The 19,115-nt window shown below is 46.8% G+C and overlaps 1 protein-coding gene across 4 annotated transcripts in view; it reads right to left on the bottom strand.

The window, feature by feature from the left end:
* Pkig (cAMP-dependent protein kinase inhibitor gamma) overlaps positions 1 to 19,115 on the bottom strand; it is a 75,234-nt gene that overhangs the window by 18,916 nt on the left and 37,203 nt on the right. For 3 of the 4 annotated variants that reach the window (XM_052723042.1, XM_052723043.1, XM_052723044.1), the window contains exon 2: positions 11,173 to 11,241. The exons of the other annotated variant lie outside the window; for it this stretch is intronic. The gene's annotated coding sequence lies outside the window, so the exon portion shown is untranslated. The remainder of the gene's footprint in view (positions 1 to 11,172; positions 11,242 to 19,115) is intronic. 4 annotated transcript variants of the gene reach the window in all.

Below are 19,115 nucleotides of genomic sequence, written 5' to 3'. Positions count from 1 at the left end.
TCCCCAAGCTTTCTGCTAAAGCTCTGAACCCTTCTCCCTCCCCATTTCTGCCTCTGCCACGTGCAACCTTTTCTGTCTGACTTCCGCTGGCAGTGGGCAGGCTCAAATGGGCGGGCTTGGGCGGCTTCTATGGACTTTTCATCCTAACTCACCTTAACTCCACCCACTCATTCTCAAACTGCCTTGAGAAGCACAGACGGGTCTGGTAGCAACTGACTAAGATCCATACAAATAAGTTTACAATAGTCAGGATGGCTCTTAAGCCAAAAATCAGCTTATAGCCTCAGACAAGTCTTCCAAAAGGATCGGTTTACAGTCTGCCTCCTGGCAGATCTTCCAAAAGCTGTCCTTAAGCCAACAATCATGAGAAAAAAAATTCAGAACACGGAGTAAAATCTGTCCCTTGTTCCCCAGACCTCCCTGACTAAAACTTAAGCATCTGGAGAGCAAGGGTCCTGACCCCACAGGCAAAAGAGTCATCTGTGGCATTTAAGGTATGCCAGGGAAGAGATAAAAGCCTGAAAACGTAATTGCCAAGTGCTGGCACTCGCTGACTCCCAAAAGCTGTAAGGTTCCTATTTTAAGTGAGGAAAAAGGCCACGGGCTAGTGAATGCCCTGCCAGGCCATCAACAGCCTTGTTAAAAGTGCCACCTAGAAAGACAACCAGTCAGCTGACTGCCCCCAGGTGCCAAGACGCATGGGTACATCAAGCTAAGACCTCCAGTAGACCTAGGCTTGGCTACAGACATGACAGGGAACCCAGAACACAGCAGGGAAGCGATCCGTTTCTTTCCTTCTGGACACCAGAGCCACTGACTGGGTCCTGGGAGTTTTGGGATGTCACCTCTCCTTTCTCTATTGTCGGGTACAGAGGACAGCCTTACCCACCTCACCAGATTTAATTGCACTTTCAGAGTTACTTAATGAAAAAAAGATTTCCAGCTAAGATAAGAGCTCATTGCCTCACTCCAGATCCACTGCCTGTGTTTCTCATGTGCACATAGACAGGGCCCTGATCTTTGCCTTGTCCCTAATTCCAAAAAATAAGTTCTCATGCACCACAAGCTTTTCTCTTCCCAGTTCCCTGTTCTAACTCACTGTTCAGCTAATGGTACAGGACCACCACAGAACCAGAGTCCAGAGATCAGATAAAAAACTGTAACAGAAGGTTCCCAGCCACAGCCAAGAGGGATACATGTCTCCAGAACAATGGATGGCAGACAGTATCCTACAACGCCTGTCTACCTTGGAAAACTCCCTTTCCCCATTCCCCCAAGAGCCAACTGACATCCAACCGTCAGCTGGAAGCAGCTTTTGAGAGAAACGATGCCCCTATTCCCATCTACCTGCTTTTTTTTTATAATAAGCAAAAGTCTGGGATGTAAGGATTATGTCCTTAATTATGTCACCAGCCTGCGACGGCGTCCCAGCATAAAAAGTGGGCGTGCCCTCTCTGTGCTCTCCCTTTCCACACTCTTTCCTTCCATATCCTCCCCTCTCCATGCAGTCTCTCTCCCTCCCTCCCTCCCTCCATCCCTCCTTCCCTTCCTCCCTCCCTCTCTCTCTCTCTCCCTCCCTCCCTCTTTCTCTCCCAGTAAAGCTCTAGAAAGGTAACCACGGCTTGTGACTCTTCCGTCACTCTCCTCTGTTGGCATGGCCGCTGCCACAAGCGCCACCCCTTAACTAACACTGAGTGCTGGGGTTAAAGGTGTATGCCACCCACCCCTTAACCAACACTGAGTGCTGGGGTTAAAGGTGTATGCCACCATGCTCAGTCCCAACACAATTCTTGCCATTATCAATGTCACTTCTCACAATGGTCTTTCCATGTACTCAAACCAGTAAACTAATGTCATGTTCAGAGCACTTGGGTGTTGAGTAGAATGAATTAAGAACGAGGCTGTGTATTTCATGATGTGGCGTGGACCACATGGTAACCATGCTGCTTGACAAAGTTCCAGCATTTTGACATTGCAGGCCACACTTCTCCAGCACCTTTTTACTTTCATTTTTAATGATTCTCAATAGTAATGCCTTTCTCTTTGGGAAATTTTGTATGGGCTTTTGTAAAGGCTAAAAATGTGTATCCTCTTTAAACAAAATAATTTTTTGGGGAAAAAAAATCCCCATCATGTGGCACCAGGAATTCCATTGTGCCCTCCTAATTACACCAAGGACAGAAAAGTTTTTACTTTGTCTAGTAAAAAGATTTACTAGACACACTGATCCTAAGGAAATGCCTACAAATCAGATCCAGAGCCTGAGGCCATTAAGGTCAAGAGTTCAGTTAAGAAGTGTAGAGAAATCAGAACGGTGCAATATAATGGGAAGAGTAAGACATCAGGACCTTCCCTTTTGGGAATGTTATGAGGGGAACAGGCCTATATAATAAGACTAAGAAATTGTAGTATTGTGTCTGTTCCCCAAAAGAAGTCCTTTTCCCCAGATCAGGCATTGGGTAAGGGTCTCCACTCCCTGGGCCCTTGAGTAAAGTTCTTGCTTGATAAAGCAGATGTTCTTATCTCTAGCAAGAGGAACTTGTGGCCCTTTCATTAACACAGGACTGGTGCCTATTGTCAAGGTCAATGCTAGATCCCTCAACCCCTGATCTCAAGCCACACCCCAGCAACACATGCCCCTTGTCTCCCTCTCCTGTTTAATCCATGTATAGTCTTTTTTTCAATTAAAGGCTGCTGGCAGCCATCCCAATTCACTCTCAGGTCGTGTCTACCACCCTCACCCAACTCCACACATCCTCTTTGGGACCTGAACCCCCGCCAAAGCAGGTCTCCAGCAATGAGGGGAGTCGGAACATCCCACCGGGCAGCCTTGAGCTTCAGCAATATTAGGTCACCTATCTCGGCTCATGGTACCTGGAAGTTCAGATGGGCCACTGGACTGTGAATTCCCTCTAGATCAAAAGTTCTCAAATTCCAAAGATCAAAGACACATTTGATAATCTAAGGAAAACTATGGACATTTACAGAGAAAATGTATATATGTGCGTGGTGGTTTGAAAGAAAATGGCCCCCAAAGAGAGTGGCACTATAAGGAGGTGTGGTTCTGTTGGAGGAAGTGTGTCACTGTGGGAGTGGCCTTTGAGGTCTCCTTTGCTCAAACTTCCCTCAGTGTGATTGTCAGTTGACTTCCTGTTGCCTGCAAGATGTAGGACTCTCAGCTCTAGCACCACGTCTGCCTGCATGCCGCCATGCTCCCTACCATGATGATAATGGACTGAACCTCTGAAACTGTAAGTAAGCCCCCTCAATTAAATGTTTTCCTTATAAGAATTGCCGTGGTCGCCAGGCAGTGGTGGCGCATGCCTCTAATTCCAGCACTTGGGAGGCAGAGGCAGGCGGATCTCTGTGAGTTTGAGGCCAGCCTGGGCTACAGAATGAGTTCCAGGACAGCTAGGACTGTTACACAGAGAAATCCTATCTCGGAAAAACAGAAAGAAAGAAAAGAAAGAAAAGAAAGAAAAGAAAGAAAGAAAGAAAGAAAGAAAGAAAGAAAGAAAGAAAGAAAGAAAGAAAGAAAGAAAGAAAGAAAGAAAAATTAAATAAGTAATAAACAAACAAATAAATAATAAACAAATAAACAAACAAATAAATAAATAAACAAATAAATAGCCATGGTCATGGTGTCTCTTCATAGCAATAGAAACTCAAACTAAGACAACATGTGTATCAAGCTGTGCCTGTGACTACAGGAGCCCTGGGATTTGTAAGGTCCCCCCACAAAGCCCAGCAGAGTCAAGGAACATAGGGCTCTGGCCCCCGGTGCTCCCTCCTAAACAGATTTGGGTAGAAAGAGTATCCTGGGAACTGACAGCTGCAGCCAAGCCACTGCAAACATATGCATCCAGGGCATTCCCAGAGGCCCTGAGTCAGGAGAGGACACGAGCCTAGTGTCCGGGAAGCAGCTGGCAGGCGGGTGCACAGGCTTCACTGGGAAGCAGCCGGAGGGCAAGGTGTGCAGGCGTCTCTGGGAAGCAGCTGGAGAGCTCTACTCTCAAGGCTGCTTCCCACTGGAGGCCCTGGTTCTGCACACAGGGCAGAGTCCAGCTGGGGAGGGGGCTGGATGGAGGAAGGACTAGAATCCCCTCAAATCCTGGACTACTAGAAAGTAGAGGGAAAAGGCTATAGAGCCCATCTCTGAGCTCTGGGTTCTTCATGTGTAAAAACAGTGCCCACTCTGAGAACTGCTGGAGAAGTAAAGAAAATGGGTACTACTTTCCCTCTACGACCCTGGAGAAGCAGGAAGCAGAAGTACAGGGTGAGAGCTGAAAGCGCTAAGGAGAGTTCAAATCCCGGCTCTACCTCCTTAGTCAGGGGGAGACTCCTGACCTCTTCAAACCCCCAGTTCTTCACCTGTGAATGGGGTAACAACTTCCCTACACAGCTGAACTAGAACTAGAAATATTAAGTGTATATAGCACTTGGCTCACACAAGATGTTCAAGGCAGGAGTTACTATTATCAAAAAAGTGAATAAAACCCATGGAGTAGTTTTTGTGTAGTTGAAAAAATAAAAGGCATAGAGCTTTAAAACACACACACACACACACACACACACACACACACACACACACACACACAACTAGAGTGAAATCTTGGGTGTGCTGTTTTTTTTGCTTTTGAATGTTGGCCAAATGCTATGATTTCTAGAAGTCAGGGTTCTCCCCACTCAGTAAAACACAGAAAATAAGCCGGGCGGTGGTGGCGCACGCCTTTAATCCCAGCACTCGGGAGGCAGAGCCAGGCAGATCTCTGTGAGTTTGAGGCCAGCCTGGGCTACTAAGTGAGTCCCAGGAAAGGCGCAAAGCTACACAGAGAAACCCTGTCTCGAAAAACCAAAAAAAAAAACACCACAGAAAATAACGAGAGTTGCTGAGTAAGACACCAGGAAGAACATGTGGCCAGTGCTACAGTCTTACTTTTTTTTTTTTTTTTTTTTTTTTGTTGTTTTTCGAGACAGGGTTTCTCTGTGTAGCTTTGTGCCTTTCCTGGAACTCGCTTTGGGGACCAGGCTGGCCTCGAACTCACAGAGATCCACCTGCCTCTGCCTCCCGAGTGCTGGGATTAAAGGTGTGTGCCACCACCGCCCAGCCAGTCTTATTTCTGTGCTAAAGGGTAAACCATACTCTAGCTAACACGGCAGCTCAACAGGGTTAAACGATGGCTTCCAATCAACCAGATAGATGTTTAAACCTTTCAGCATGACAGTGGTAAAAGTCAACAGTAAAACTTACATATATTCATAGTGTGCGGTGTGATGTTATGTATGTATTTGTGTAACATATACATTCACATATATATATATATATATATATACTAAATCATCTAAATGATTACTACATTTAGCTAATTACATATCCATCACCTCACTATTTTGTGATGAGAAGACCTCAGATCTATTCTCTTAGCAACTTTCAAGCAATCAACACATTATTAGCTCTAGTTGTCATACTATACATTAGACTTGTTATTATTATTCATTTTATAACTATGAACCATCAAATCTGCCTACGTTTAATTTTTAAGAACCTCGCCAGTTCTCCATAACAGCTACACTAATTTACATTCCGACAACAATGGACAGACGCCTCTTGGATTTCCTCCTGAGCCTTTTACAACCGTGCTTCTAATGCATGTGAGGTGGCTAACTCACTGCAGTTCCAGTTGCATTTCCCTGATGATTAGAGAGATATGAGGTTCTTCCCATGCATCTGTCAGTATGGTACCCTAGGGAAAGTAATTATTGGGATAGAGTAGTACAAACTTCTGGTTCCAGCCCTCAGGAGGTAGAGGCAAGACTATTGTGATTATAAGGCCAGCCTGTATCAAGCTGATAATAGAAAAATAAATAAATAAATAAAAATTTAAAAAAAAAATAAAGCCAGTCTAGGCTACATAAAACCCTGTCTCAAGAAAGCAAAAAAAGAAAAAACTTAAAAGGCCAGGTATAAGAACCATGTGTGTAGCCTGACTAATCCCAGCACTTGGGAGCAGGAGGCAGGAAGATGAGGGATTAAAGAAAACCTTAGCTGGGGCTGGAGAGATGGCTCAGCGGTTAAGAGCACTGACTGCTCTTCCAGAGCGACCCAGGTTCAATTCCCAGAACCTACATGGTAGCTCACAACTGTCTGTAACTTCCAAGATCTGACACCCTCACACAGACATACATGCAGGCAAAACACCAGTACAAATAAAATAAAATTTAAAACTAACTAAATAAATGTTTTAAAAAAGAAAGAAAACCTTAGCTACAGCGGGAGCTGGAGGCCACTGTAGGCTATGTAAGACCCTGGGGGGGGGGTTGTTTGTTTAAGTATGTGGAGGGGCTCTGGATATAGAAATGTATCTCAGCTAGTACTGTTTGCCTAGCATGCACTAGACCCTGGGCTCAACCCCTGGCACCACAGAAAGCAGGTGTAGCAGCACTGGGGAGGCAAGAGGATCAGAAGTTCAAGGTCGGGGCTGGAGGAGACATGGCTCAGCTGTTAAAAGCACTTGTTCTTGCAGAGGACCTGGGCTTGGTTCCCAGCACCTGCAAAGTGGCTCACAACCATCTGTAACTCCAATTCTAGAGGACCCAATACCGTTTTATGACCTCCACAGGTAACAGATAATCCATGTGGTACACAGACATACATGCAGGCAAGACACTCATGCACATAAATAAATCTAAAAATTTTTTTAAAAAAAGCTCATAGTCATCCTTGGCTATATAGCAGCTTCAATGCCAGCTGGGGCTAGATGAGATCTTGTCAAAAACACAAAAACAAAACAAGAAAGCCAGAGGTATTCCAGCAGTTGGGGAGAGTGGGAATAGGGCTACTACAAGTTTTAGGCCAGCAGGGGTGAAAAGGTAAGATCTCATCTCAAATAGCAAACAAAAAAAGCTGGGTGTGGCGACCATACCTGTAATCTCAACACTTGGGAACTGAGGCAGGAGAATCAAGAGTTTCAAAGCCATCTAAAGCTACATAGGGAATCTAAGGACAGCCTAGGCTACATGAGACCCAAACACAGACCACCAAAAACTAAAACAAATTTAAAAACCACCAATAATCGAACAAATATAAAAGAATCAACCATAACCAAAAAGTAACCACAAAACCCTCAACAACTAAGTACTCTGCTCATTTTTAATGGAACTATTTGAGGTACTTGTTTTTGTTATTAAGTTATATGAGTTTCATTTATTTTTATTTAAATCTTTATTGTATATAATGATTTACAAATGACTTTTTTTACTCTGCTGGCTACCTTGCATTTTGTCTATCTCCTCTGCCTCTGCTGTATACAGTCACACTTCTTTAGCTTTAATGTGGTTTAGATGTCATATCCAAAAAGTTGCTGCCAAGACCAAAACCATGGAGCTTTTATCCTCTATCCTAGGACTTGTAAAGCTCCAGGACACGTGTGTGCATCCATGTGGTCTCTCTTCTCTCTTCTCTCTTCTCTCTTCTCTCTCTCTCTCTCTCTCTCTCTCTCTCTCTCTCTCTCTCTCTCTCTCTCTCTCTCTCTCTCTCACTCACTCCAAATTAATGTGTGGGTGGGTACATGTGCCTATACATACATGAGGAAGCCAAGGCAAGACTTACTGCACTGAGCCAGGGTCTCTCCCAAGTCAGAAGCCTGCCATCTGAGCTAAGGTGGATGGCCAGTGAGCTCTCAATACCCACCTGTCTTCACCTCCCAGTGCTAAGGTTATAGGCACTCAAACCCATGCACTGCTTTTTATGTGGATAGGGGAATTTGAACTCAAGTCCTCAGGTCCCCATGCTACAGGGAAAGTGCTCTTACTGCCAAGCCATCTCCCCAGCTATCAGATCTTACATCTAAATTTTAGGCCATTTTTTAGTTGGGTTTTGTGTATGGTATAAGAAATATACCATTCTTTCTCATGGATCATCTTGCTTCCTCACTTATTAAAGAGGCCGTCTGTCCCTTTCTCCACTGCATATTTTTGACCCCTTTGTCAAAGATTAGCTGACATTCCATGTGGAGTTTGCTTCTGGACTTTCTATTCCAGCACACTGGCCTGTCTCTATGTCTGTTTTTAGACTAACACTCCACCACTTTAATCGCTAGTTTTGTAACATAATTTAGAATCAGGTATTGTGGGACCTCCAGCTTGGCTCTTCTTTCTCAAGAGTGCTTTAGTTATTCGTGGTCTTTATAGCTTCATAAATTTTAGAATTTTTTTTTAATGTAAAAGAAATCTTCCTAAAACAAGTAATTCTAGAAAGCCTTCTGTTGTGGCTATGGTCACGCAAATACCTGTTTCTGGGAGAAATGCCACTTCAGTTCTGTAAGGACAGTGCTAAACGTGTATACTGCTTTGGGTAATGTGGATACTTTGGTCACACTGGTCCTATCGGCAGACTCTTTAGATGGCTTGGCGTAGATACTGTCCTGAACAAAGAGGATTCCCACCTGTGACCCTCTCCACTCGCTCCAGTGACTCCCCTCAAAGGAGCCATCCTAGTGGCCATGGCCCCTCATTTGATGAAGGGCACCCTCTGTGTGCATCCCAGGTTAGCACAGGCATTGCTCCCTTCCTCTCACAGGAGTAACAAAGCCTTCTCTGTGAGCATGGCTGCAGGCCCAAAGGAAAATACCCAGGGAGCTAAGCAGACACACTCCGAGCTGTCAGGGAACTCACACACAAGGCAGAGAGGTGGCCTCAAGGCATCTGGAGAAAAGGTCTTAGGCAAAACACTAACTGGACAAGCTGCCCCAGAGCTCAGCTCTAGATCATGTGTTAGTCACCAAGAGAGAACAGAGGAGCTGTGTCTCTTGTTTCTCCACGGCCTCTGCCATATCTGACCCGTCTACAGAAATACATACAGTACTGCAGGTGCTGCAGCATCAGAGACGGGCTCTTCCACTTCACCCGTGTCACCAGGGGGTCACCTCTTGGAACCTCAGTTTCGTTATCTGTGACATTTGGGTATTTCACAAGACTAAACTCAGTGAGATTAAGAAGCATGAAATAAGGCAGCCATGGCAGTGCTCAAGCAATCCCAGCACTCAGGAGGCAGAGGCAGGAGCATCTCTGTGAGCTTGAGGCCAGCCTGGTCTACAGAGTGAGTTCCAGGACAGTCATGGATACACAGCAAAGCATAGGTGTGTTTATCCTAATACTGTTCTACACGCCTTCTGTACGGCCATGGCCAAGCACACACCTAGCCTGCAGCCAGCATCTGACCACTCCTCCCTAAAGATGGCATCATGGGAGAGAGGCCCTTAACACAGGACAAATAGCAGCTGGTGGACCCCAGGATCCCTGTGGGCATTTCAACAAGGCATTGCGTGACTAACAAGCCACAGGGGCCTGAAGCCCCAACTGAGCACATAAAATACCCACAGCGGAATCAAACAGGAGGGAGCGAATGCCTACCATCCTTTAGTAGACAAGGCAGCTGGTGCTCACAGCTATGAAGGGACTTGTGCAGGGCCACCTGTACAGGGCTACTCTGCTTTACACTAGATGACTCTACCCACCCACCTCCTCATTCTCTCCCAGGAGATCACCTCCCCAGAATGTAACCTTTCCTCATCAGGTCCACCAGCAGGAGGAGTATAGGCCCTGAGGAGAGGGGATGAAGGCAGATGGGGAGGGTAAGGAAATTAACTTAGCCTAATTTCCAGAAGGGTCGTCTTTCTAAGCCTGACTCAATGACTTACTGTTTACAGCCATAATGGTCCAGCCATAAGCTGGACTCATTCATAGCCATTTGCAGACTCAGCTTCACCGGTGGCTCCTGCTCTGTGTTACAAAGCCCATGCACACCATTGTATCCTCAGGGGCACCGAGCCTCTCAGGCCTCTGGACCTTCCCCCTGTGCTGCTCCAGAAGCCTGGAGGCCTGCAGCCTGTTTGGCATACTCCTCTCCAGACCATTTCTCACCTGCTTCTGCGCCTAGTGCTGACAAGTCACTCAGCTAGCGACCGGACTCTTAAGCTTCCTGAAGGCAAGGACTAAGTCTGCCACTTCTGCTGTGGTAACCAGTATCCACCTCACCCCTGCTGATAAACTGAGCTAAAAGACCATTTCCTGAGTGAGTCTAAACTGAGCTGCATTAGAGCTGTGCTGCTCCTACAAGACAACCTTCCTCACGAGTCCCTGGTTGAGGAACACAACAGAACCAATGAGCTCTTCACAACTGAAGAGAGGTGAGCTTGCTGCCAGGCTCTTAGCACCTTTCTGACAATTTTAGTTGTGGAAAAGACCTGGGTAAACATGGGTCAACTGGGCACATGTCGCCACTGACACCTGCATGAGTGGGCAGATGGCTGTGGACAGAATACCCTCAACTTAACAATGCATGGCGAGTCACAGGATTTTCAGATTTCGGTGTTGTGGGTGAAAATCCAGGTGTGGTGTGGTCATGCACAACTTTCATCCTACCATTTGGGAGGCAGAGGCAAGTGGATCTCTGTGAGTTCCAGGCCAGTCAGAGTAACATGGTAAGACCTTGTATCAGAAAGAAAGGAAGGAAGAAAGAGGGAGGGAGGGAGGGAGGGAGGGAGGAAAACCAACAGCCATGCCATCTGGTTTAGACCATGTACCTCTATGCCAGAATACCTGGCTATCATAAAAACTATGACTACTGACCCTAGGTGGCACACTTCCAGGCAACCCATTCACACTGTGTATGCAGTTTGTTTCCAAAAGTAAAGAGCCTGCCCCAGCCCTCGTCATAAGAATGCTGGGCTGTGCCCATTTCTTTGGACAGGGCTTTGCTTGTTTTGGTAACTCTAACAAAGTCTTAAAATGACAGTTCCTATAACATGCCCTGGTTGTTGTGAACATTTCTTTATAACAGAAACATGCAGAAAAAGTTGGCGTCACACCCAAAGTTGCTAATCAGCTATGTACGACTCCATCTGTTTGGGTATATGGCTAAAGAAACCTGCTAAGACACTGGAAGGAAGCTGTCTTTCCAATGCCTGTGGGAGTCAGGCCTGTGACACGGCAGATAGCATGCCGTTATATAACTGCTGTTAAGAGCCACCTGCATTTTCTTTAGGCAACAAAAATTCCCCCTGAACTTCATTTAGAACCTAATGACTTTCTTTCAAGCAAGAAAAAGGGAAAAAACATGTAGGCAAACTTGGGATATGATGGCACAGAAGTGTGAACTGCATAGCTACCCACCTAGTTTAATTTCTTTTTCCTGCTTGCATCTCTTCAGATTTTTCACTCTTGATTAATCAGTGTGGAAGTCTAAGAAACAAGAAGAAAAGAAACTGAGATTAGAGCCAGGCACACTCTGGGCTGTCTGCAAACTGGAGCAGCCTTTGGGAAGACGACTTTGCTGCAGTATCTGTTAACGTGGAATGAGCACTTCCTTTGAGTGAACCCAATGTTCAGAAGTCGGTACCAGGGATATATTCCAACAAGTAAAAGATACTGTGTGGAATTAGCTGCCTATACGGGATCGAGTCAGATTTCTGGGTATCAGTATGCCAAGACACCACATAGCCATTTCAAAGTGTAAAGAACTAACATGGAAAGAAGTTAATGTTTAGTTGCTTAAAAGAATATTGTAGCCAGGTGGTGGTGGCTCACGTCTTTAATCCCAGCACTTGGGAGGCAGAGGCAGATGGATCTCTGTGAGTTCAAGGTCAGCCTGGCGTTCAGAGCTACTTCTAGAGACAATCAGGAAGAAAAAAAAAATCATGAAATTACATATATTAAGTAAAAAAAAATGTAAAATTGCATATATTACTGTTGCTTTTTTGTGGGGGACAGTCTTCCTATGTGGTTCCAACTGCCCTCACAATCTCCTCCTCGGTGCTGAGGTGACAGGTGTTGATGGCACACAGCTACGTACATACCTGCATGTGGGACAGTAAGCTGCATTTGCCCTGACTTTTTTGGGCAGGAGGGGAGTGGTGGTGGTGGTAAGATCACAACAGAAAGGGCTTCCATTCCATGGTGCTGTTCTGTCTTTTTGAGACAGGTTCCTGACTAGCTGGAATGCTATGTGTTGGCATGCAGGTTTCTGTGAACTTCAGGTCAGCAAAGCTACAAAGTGAGAGCCTGCCTATCAATAAATAAAGCCTACAACGTAAACTCCCTCCCCTCTGGGAAGCCCATTCCATCCTGGGAGTGGCTGCTGCTGGGAAGAGGATGTTTCAGACCAAGGATCTGCTCACTGGCTGCTCCCAGCAGATGCTCTGGCTTCCATATCCCACGAGACCAGAACCAGATAAGGGAAATGTGAACACTGTTTGAATCATTTAGACAGAGGAGAAAGCAGAGGAAATGATAGCATTAAAGAGTGAAAGGAGCCAAGGCTCGACACAGTTGCCAAGAGAACTGCCTGACTGCATCAGCCCTTCCAGAGTTCCCAGAGGGCCTCTGCTCTCCTCTGCTCCAGGGCTTTGCTTCTCACTTTGTCTTAATTGATAGTAAAGATTTCAATGAAACAGCAATGGCATCTCCCATCTTCACATACCCTACAATGCATATTTGCTTTGCTTCTCACTGCACTCAGCCTTTGCCCTCTATGCTTCTTCATGGCAGCAACCACCATGCAGGCCACGACGTGTTCAGGCCTGCTGCACTGTTAACCTTCAGCAGTCTCATTCCCCCCCACCCCCTCATTCCCTCCCACCCCCTCATTCCCCCCACCCCCTCATTCACCCCACTCCTTATGCTTTGCCTACAACGGCCTTTCAGCTTCCTGAACATTCTACAGGTTTTCCTGCCTCCAATCTTCTTGCTCTCCTGCTCCTCTCCCTCCCTGGGTGCTCCTCTCCCTCCCTGGGTGCTCCTCTCCCTCCCTGGGGCTCCTCTCCCTCCCTGGGGGCTCCTCTCCCTCCCTGGGTTAGTCTTCCGGCTCCATGCTATCCTTTAACCTTATCCCTTACCCCTTGGCTCATGGCGTCAAGGCCTCCTGACTCTGTTCCAGCACCACCTCTTGGAGGAAGCCATGGCCCACACTCTCCTGTATCTCATTTAGCCTGTTCATGCAGCCTGAACACCGAATCTTGCGCTGGGTGAACTTCATTTGGGAAGGGCCATTCCTGTGTTCTTTCACACCACCCATCTATCACCACACCCACTACAAGTGGTGAATGGATATTGGCCGACCACAAGAAATGTCCTCAACATGAACTGAAAGTGTGGCCTCAATGATACGCTTTCTTTTCTGCCTTTTCAGGCTTGCCACCACTCTCTGGGGACACACGACAACAGGTTTGCTTTGTTGAAACAGGGCTTGTTTGTATGTTTGTTTGTTTTTATTTTTGGTTTTTTATTTTTTTATTTTTTTCAAGACAGGGTTCTCTGTGAAACACTTCTGGCTGTCCTGGAGCTCACTCTGTAGACCAGGCTGGCCTCGAACTCACAGAGATCCGCCTGCCTCTGCCTCCTGAGTGCTGGGATTAAAGGCGTGTGTCACCACACCTGCCTTCCTTTTATTTCTTTAACTGCTGGAAGTTGTTTTGTTTTTGTTTTTTAATTTCTTGTTCTGTTACTTTCTTGTACATTTAATTTCAAAATTTATTATGTGTGTGCTTCGTGTGTGTGTGTGTGTGTGTGTGTGTGTGTGTGTGTGTGTGTGTGAAAGAGACAGACAGAGAGACAGAGACAAATGTGGGGAGAGCCTATGAAGCTCTGATCCAGACACTTTCTAGGTCATAATTCAAAAATTTTCAGTAACTGTATGGTTGGCTACCATCTTGGCTGGTAACCTGGTGTGTGTGTGTGTGTGTGTGTGTGTGTGTGTGTGTGTGTGTGTGTGTGTGTCTGTGCCTGTGTGTGTGCACAGAAGCTTTTCCATATTTTTGTTTATGAGCCTAGCCTTTAACAGCTGAGCCATGAGCCATCTATTCAGCCCAAGAAGCTCTTTAAAAAAGATCTTGGCCAAGGCCAGGCATGGTGGTGCATGCCTTTAATCCTAGCACGAGGGAGGGATTTGAGTTTGAGACCAGCCTGGTCTACACATAAAATTCCAGGCCAGCCAGGGCTACATAGTGAGACCCTGTCTCAAAACAAACAAATTAAAATAAAAACTTAAAAGGTCTTACCCCCCCCTTCATATTCTCACAACAGCACCATTCAGGAGGCTTAACACCCAGATTTTAACTAGCAGGGCAGGACAAATGGAGGTGGCAGCCCCTACCCAATCAAATGGTAGTTCTGCCTGTATAGTGGACACCACCAGAACACACATGCCTCCAGGATACACAAATGCACAGGACCCCAGGCCCAGGGAGAAACATGGCGGTCTGAGCAGAAGACGGTGAGAGGGATATGTAGACAGATACCAGGTAAGTGAAAGACTGAATGGTGATTTATTTCAAGTATTTTTCTGCACTGTCTAGCTTTCTTTCCTTAAATATGTTCTAAATTTGTAACTGGAGAAGGAAGAACATCACAATCAATGCTATAGAAACAAACCAACAGAAAATCCACTGCTGACTGTAGACTCCAAGTTACTCACCCCTATAGTTGGGGTTCCCAATCTGGGGCCATCCATCCCAGGAAGGACCCTGTATTGTGAGGAAGAGTTTCTACCATTCCTCTGAAGCATGGGAGACAGACAGGAAGGTGACGGAGCAAGTGTCTTGGCTGCAGCAGTAGCTGCAGCTGCTCCCAGCCCAAGAGCTGCCAGCTGTCAGCACAGGAACTGGAGGAAGAGTGGGGGCTGAGAGCAGCCAGAGCTCAGAGCCTCTGCGGCCCCACTGCCTAGCGCTCCACAGCCCTCCACATGTCTTGTTTGTCCACACGGCACATGCCACGGTAACTGTTCACTCCCGCTGTCTGCCTTGAATCACAGGGCTTGGGGGGTAGCCCTGTGGCAGGGTGCTTGCCTGGCATGAAGCTGGGGTTTTTTTTTTTTTTTTTGGTTTGGTTCCTGTCCTGGATCTCACTCTGTAGACCAGGCTGGCCTTGAACTCACAGAGATCTGCTTGGCTCTGCCTCCCGAGTGCTGGGATTAAAGGCGTGCGCTGCCGCCGTGCCACCACCCGGCTATGAACTTGGTTTAAACATCAATGCTTCACTTAAAACAAAACAAAACACAACAAACTATAGTAACAACCCAGGAACCGTGTGGAATTCTGAGCAGGACCTGGTAGCATTTACCTACAAATTATAAATGTGGGAGGAAGAGTAGTAAAGGCCAGCTTCAGCTACCTAGGGAGTCTGAGCCAGCCTGGACTAGACATGATCCTGTCTCAAAAAGAAGAGGGGTGGGAAGGAAGAGAAAACAGCTAAGGCTGGGTCTGTAATCACCTAGTTTTCTAGCCCAGTGCTCAGCACTGTGGGAATGTGACAGACAGCCCTAACCTGATGGCACTGTGTTACAGCATGCCCAGGAAGAAACCACTCTATCCCAGTCATTAATGACCCTTCTTTCCGGTTGCCCTGGGTGGTCTGGTTTACTAGTTTATACAACTGACAATTTATACAGGACTCCCCTGTGGTGGCTAAGGACTTAACCCAGTACCAGGCACCCCCTAATAGCTGTTGATCTTTGTCCTGAACTGCCCGTGAGATCCTAGTGGCCTGCAAGTGTTGGCCATGTGAGATAAGAAAACTGGCGTTACCTTTACCATTGTGAAGGAATTAACCACTGTGCTCTGGCTTTTGTAAACCCGCTATGGCTCTGGGTCTGGGATGAGATGGTCTCTTTACCTCTGACAAACAACTGAGGGAGTGGAGCCTTTTCTCCTCCAGCTGTGGATTCCACAGAGCACGAGATAACTGTGATGCCCACCTCTGGGGTCCACCTCTCTAAACCCTCCCTTTAGCCCCCTCCGTCACTACAAGCTCCTGACTTGGCTCTAAGGCTGTTGTCCTTCTGCTAGAAGTAAGAATAAATTCATTTAATCTGAACTCAAATTGACAAATTGAGTCTAAGTCTTTAGTCTTTCCCAGTGCATTCAAACTCTACAACAATATGAGACCTCAATACACATTTACAGAATAGTGGAGACCACATCTATAAAGCATTATACAGAGCTGACCTAGAGCCCTGGGACACAAGTGTGCATTAACCACCAGACACTTCCTTTCTTTGGGGCTCTAAAGGTCCATAACCCTGTCCTAAAGAGCCAAATGGAAGCAGTAATTTCTTCGAACATCAACAAAGCTTCTCTTACATTTGGGAAAGGCTGGCTTCATAGTGATTTGTTCTAATCTGCAATTCATAATTTGTTGGCCTCACAGCTGAGTGCAACTCCCAGAGAAACCATGCTTTCTAGAGGAAGCCAGGCCAGTGTTCTAAGCACACTGGGTTTCCAGGAGGTGGTGAGCACAGCCTTGAGCCCTGAGTAATAACTGTTTCCAAGAGTTTCCACCTCTGACTCCACTTAGCAATCACTTCTGGCACCTGGAGCTCAGCTGAGTAGATTGGGTGGGCTCAGCATCTCACAGCCGCAGCGCCCACCGCTTCCTCCTCCAGCTCCCAGGCAGTAGCACCCACCTCTTCTTCCTGCCTCCATGCTGACAGCTGACTGAAGTTCAGAATTAGGTGTCCAAGTGACAGGAAGCAGCCCTGAAACCTGGTTTGTAGAGCCAAGAGGCAGTCCTGGGTGCCTCACATAGACACCACCCTGTGAGTGCACTACCATTCTCCTACTGTAGTAAAACAGCAGTTTAGAGCATGCAGTTTGGTTTTATTTTGTTGTTTTGTCATTTTTGGTGGTGGTGGTTGTGGCAGCACTAGCCTGGAACTCACTCTACATAGGTTTGAGGCTGAGGATAGCCTAAAACTCACAATGATCCTCTCCTGCCTTAGTTTTTCAAGTGCTGGGATTACAGGTGTGACTTACCATGCCCAGCTTAAGAGTTTGGTACCAATCTACAGGTGCTAATCTACTGTATTTCATCCACCCCCACGACACCCTGTGTGATAGGTTTGAGTGTGATCCCAGCTTTGCCCAAAGGCGGACGGGTTCTAAAGGAGGAGTGAAGGTCTGTCCAGGGCATCTGAGCTAAGGAGTGAAATGGTGCTCTTCCCTGCCTTCCTACCAAACTCTAGATTGAAAGCATAGGCAGACTAGACACCAACAAACCCAGGGATCACAGAAACCCACAGTGGCAAAGGGCCAGGAGCCAGACAACAGACTAGAATGTATAGCAAACTAAGCGGGGACAGTAATGAAGCGAAGCACATGGCCTAAGCAGCTGAGTTAGACTAAAACACCACTCTGCCTTCTGACTCTGGTATAATGCCCCTCTTCAAGCAGACAGAGAAACTAAGCCCCAGGGAGGTGATATGGACAGGAGAGAAACTGAGCCCCAGGAAGGTGATATGGACAGGACAGCAGCTCAGGGGCAAGTTCAAGGCTGGCAGGGACTGCCTATTCTCATTCAGCACTCTACCTCTATCGCCTGCAAGTTGTGAACACTTGAGCAGGTCGGTCCCCATCTCTGCACCTTTTTCTGTAAGATGGAGAATACCTCTCACTCACATCACTGCTGTAAGATGAAAAGGAATCAGCTGAGCTGAGCTGCCCGGCCTCGCATGTAACACACACTTGAGGAAGACAGGAAACCCACTCAAGAGCTCAACACACAGTCTCTTCCACAGCCTGCCTCTACTCCTAAGATGCCCTACACTCACCACCAGGGTGACAGGTGTCAGGAAGAGCCCTGTAATGGTGCTCTGATAGCACAAACAAGAAACTAAAGCCATCCTCACCTTGCATATGAAGAAGGCATACCACTCACCACTGTCCATTCCTGCTTCCTGGCAGAGACCAGGCAGCCCGCCCCATCCTTTCAGAGCATCATGGCGAGCCGGGCGGTGGTGGCGCACGCCTTTAATCCCAGCACTCGGGAGGCAGAGCCAGGCGGATCTCTGTGAGTTCGAGGCCAGCCTGGTCTCCAAAGCGAGTTCCAGGAAAGGCGCAAAGCTACACAGAGAAACCCTGTCTTGAAAAACCAAAAAAAAAAAAAAAAAAAAAACCAAAAAAAAAAAAAAAAAAAAAAAAAAAAAATCAGAGCATCATGGCCTCATTACCTCCTTAGAAAGACGGATGGTCCCTACCCAGATTCCCCAGCTCAAGGGGCCAGGCTGGGAGCTGAGGCCGAGAAGAAAGGCCTAGCCTCCCAGTGTCCTTGCTACCGGGTAGCTAGAGTCCACCTCGGATGGCACAGCCACTGGGAAAGCCTGCAGCTTTAAGATATGCCAAGTGGCTGCGAGAGCTCTCCCTCTAATCCTGACCTTACTTCAAACGGTTTCCAAACAATACATCCTCCTGAGGACTGGGGTCTGTGATGGCCCTAAGATAAGGAATTAACAAGACCTGGAAGGACAAGTGACCTTTGCTTTGTTTGCATCCTAGCTGTGGACATCCTTTCCCGGCAGCAGTAGTGGCCAGGACACCAGACTAAAAGAAAGGGCACAGAGGCAAGTACAGGGAACTTTTCCTTCCCCTCCCATCTCTCATCTTTCTTGCCAAATTAAAAACTAGAGTGGTAGGTTTTCAGCTGAAATGGAATTGTTAAGGCCAGAAAGATGGCTCAGCAGTTAAGAGCACTTATCCTCTTCCAGAGGCCCCAGGTTTGGTTCCCAGCTCCCAGGTAGCTCCCAAACACCTTTAACTCCAGTTCCAGGGATGCTATCAGTGCCCTCTGGCCTCCAAGGACTCGGACATAAATGCACTTGCCATTAAACCTGACTTTTTCATACAAGCTAGGATCTGAACCCAGGTCCTTGTGCTTACAGAAGCAAGCACCTTACTCACTGAGCCATGTCTCCTGCCCAGTATCCTCTTGATTTTGCCACCCAGCCAGTTTTTAGCCATTTTGGAATACTGAAAACCTAGGGCACTTTGCTTCAAAAGCTATAATGGTCAGCCTCAGAAGAAAGAAACATACACACAATCATCTGGTTTTGTCCCCTCATTTATGTTCAAATGAGAAAACTTATGTCCAAGTGTATCCAACCCTTGCTCAGGCCATATACTTCCCCGAGGACGGCTCCTTACTACATGGTGGCTTTATTTTTTCTGATGGAAACCTGGGAGGCCGTGTACATGGTGACAAGTGCTTCCCCTGAGCTACACCTAGTCTAACCCTGCTTTTGCTTTCCAATATTTTCCTTTTAACTACAACTTCTCAAGTATATTTAACCT

Source organism: Peromyscus californicus, unplaced genomic scaffold, assembly GCF_007827085.1.
Source record: "Peromyscus californicus insignis strain IS unplaced genomic scaffold, ASM782708v3 Scaffold_7__1_contigs__length_154581171, whole genome shotgun sequence".
Lineage (NCBI taxonomy): Eukaryota > Metazoa > Chordata > Mammalia > Rodentia > Cricetidae > Peromyscus > Peromyscus californicus.
Note: the sequence above shows the minus strand (reverse complement) of the source record. Positions and strands in the feature narration are given on the sequence as shown.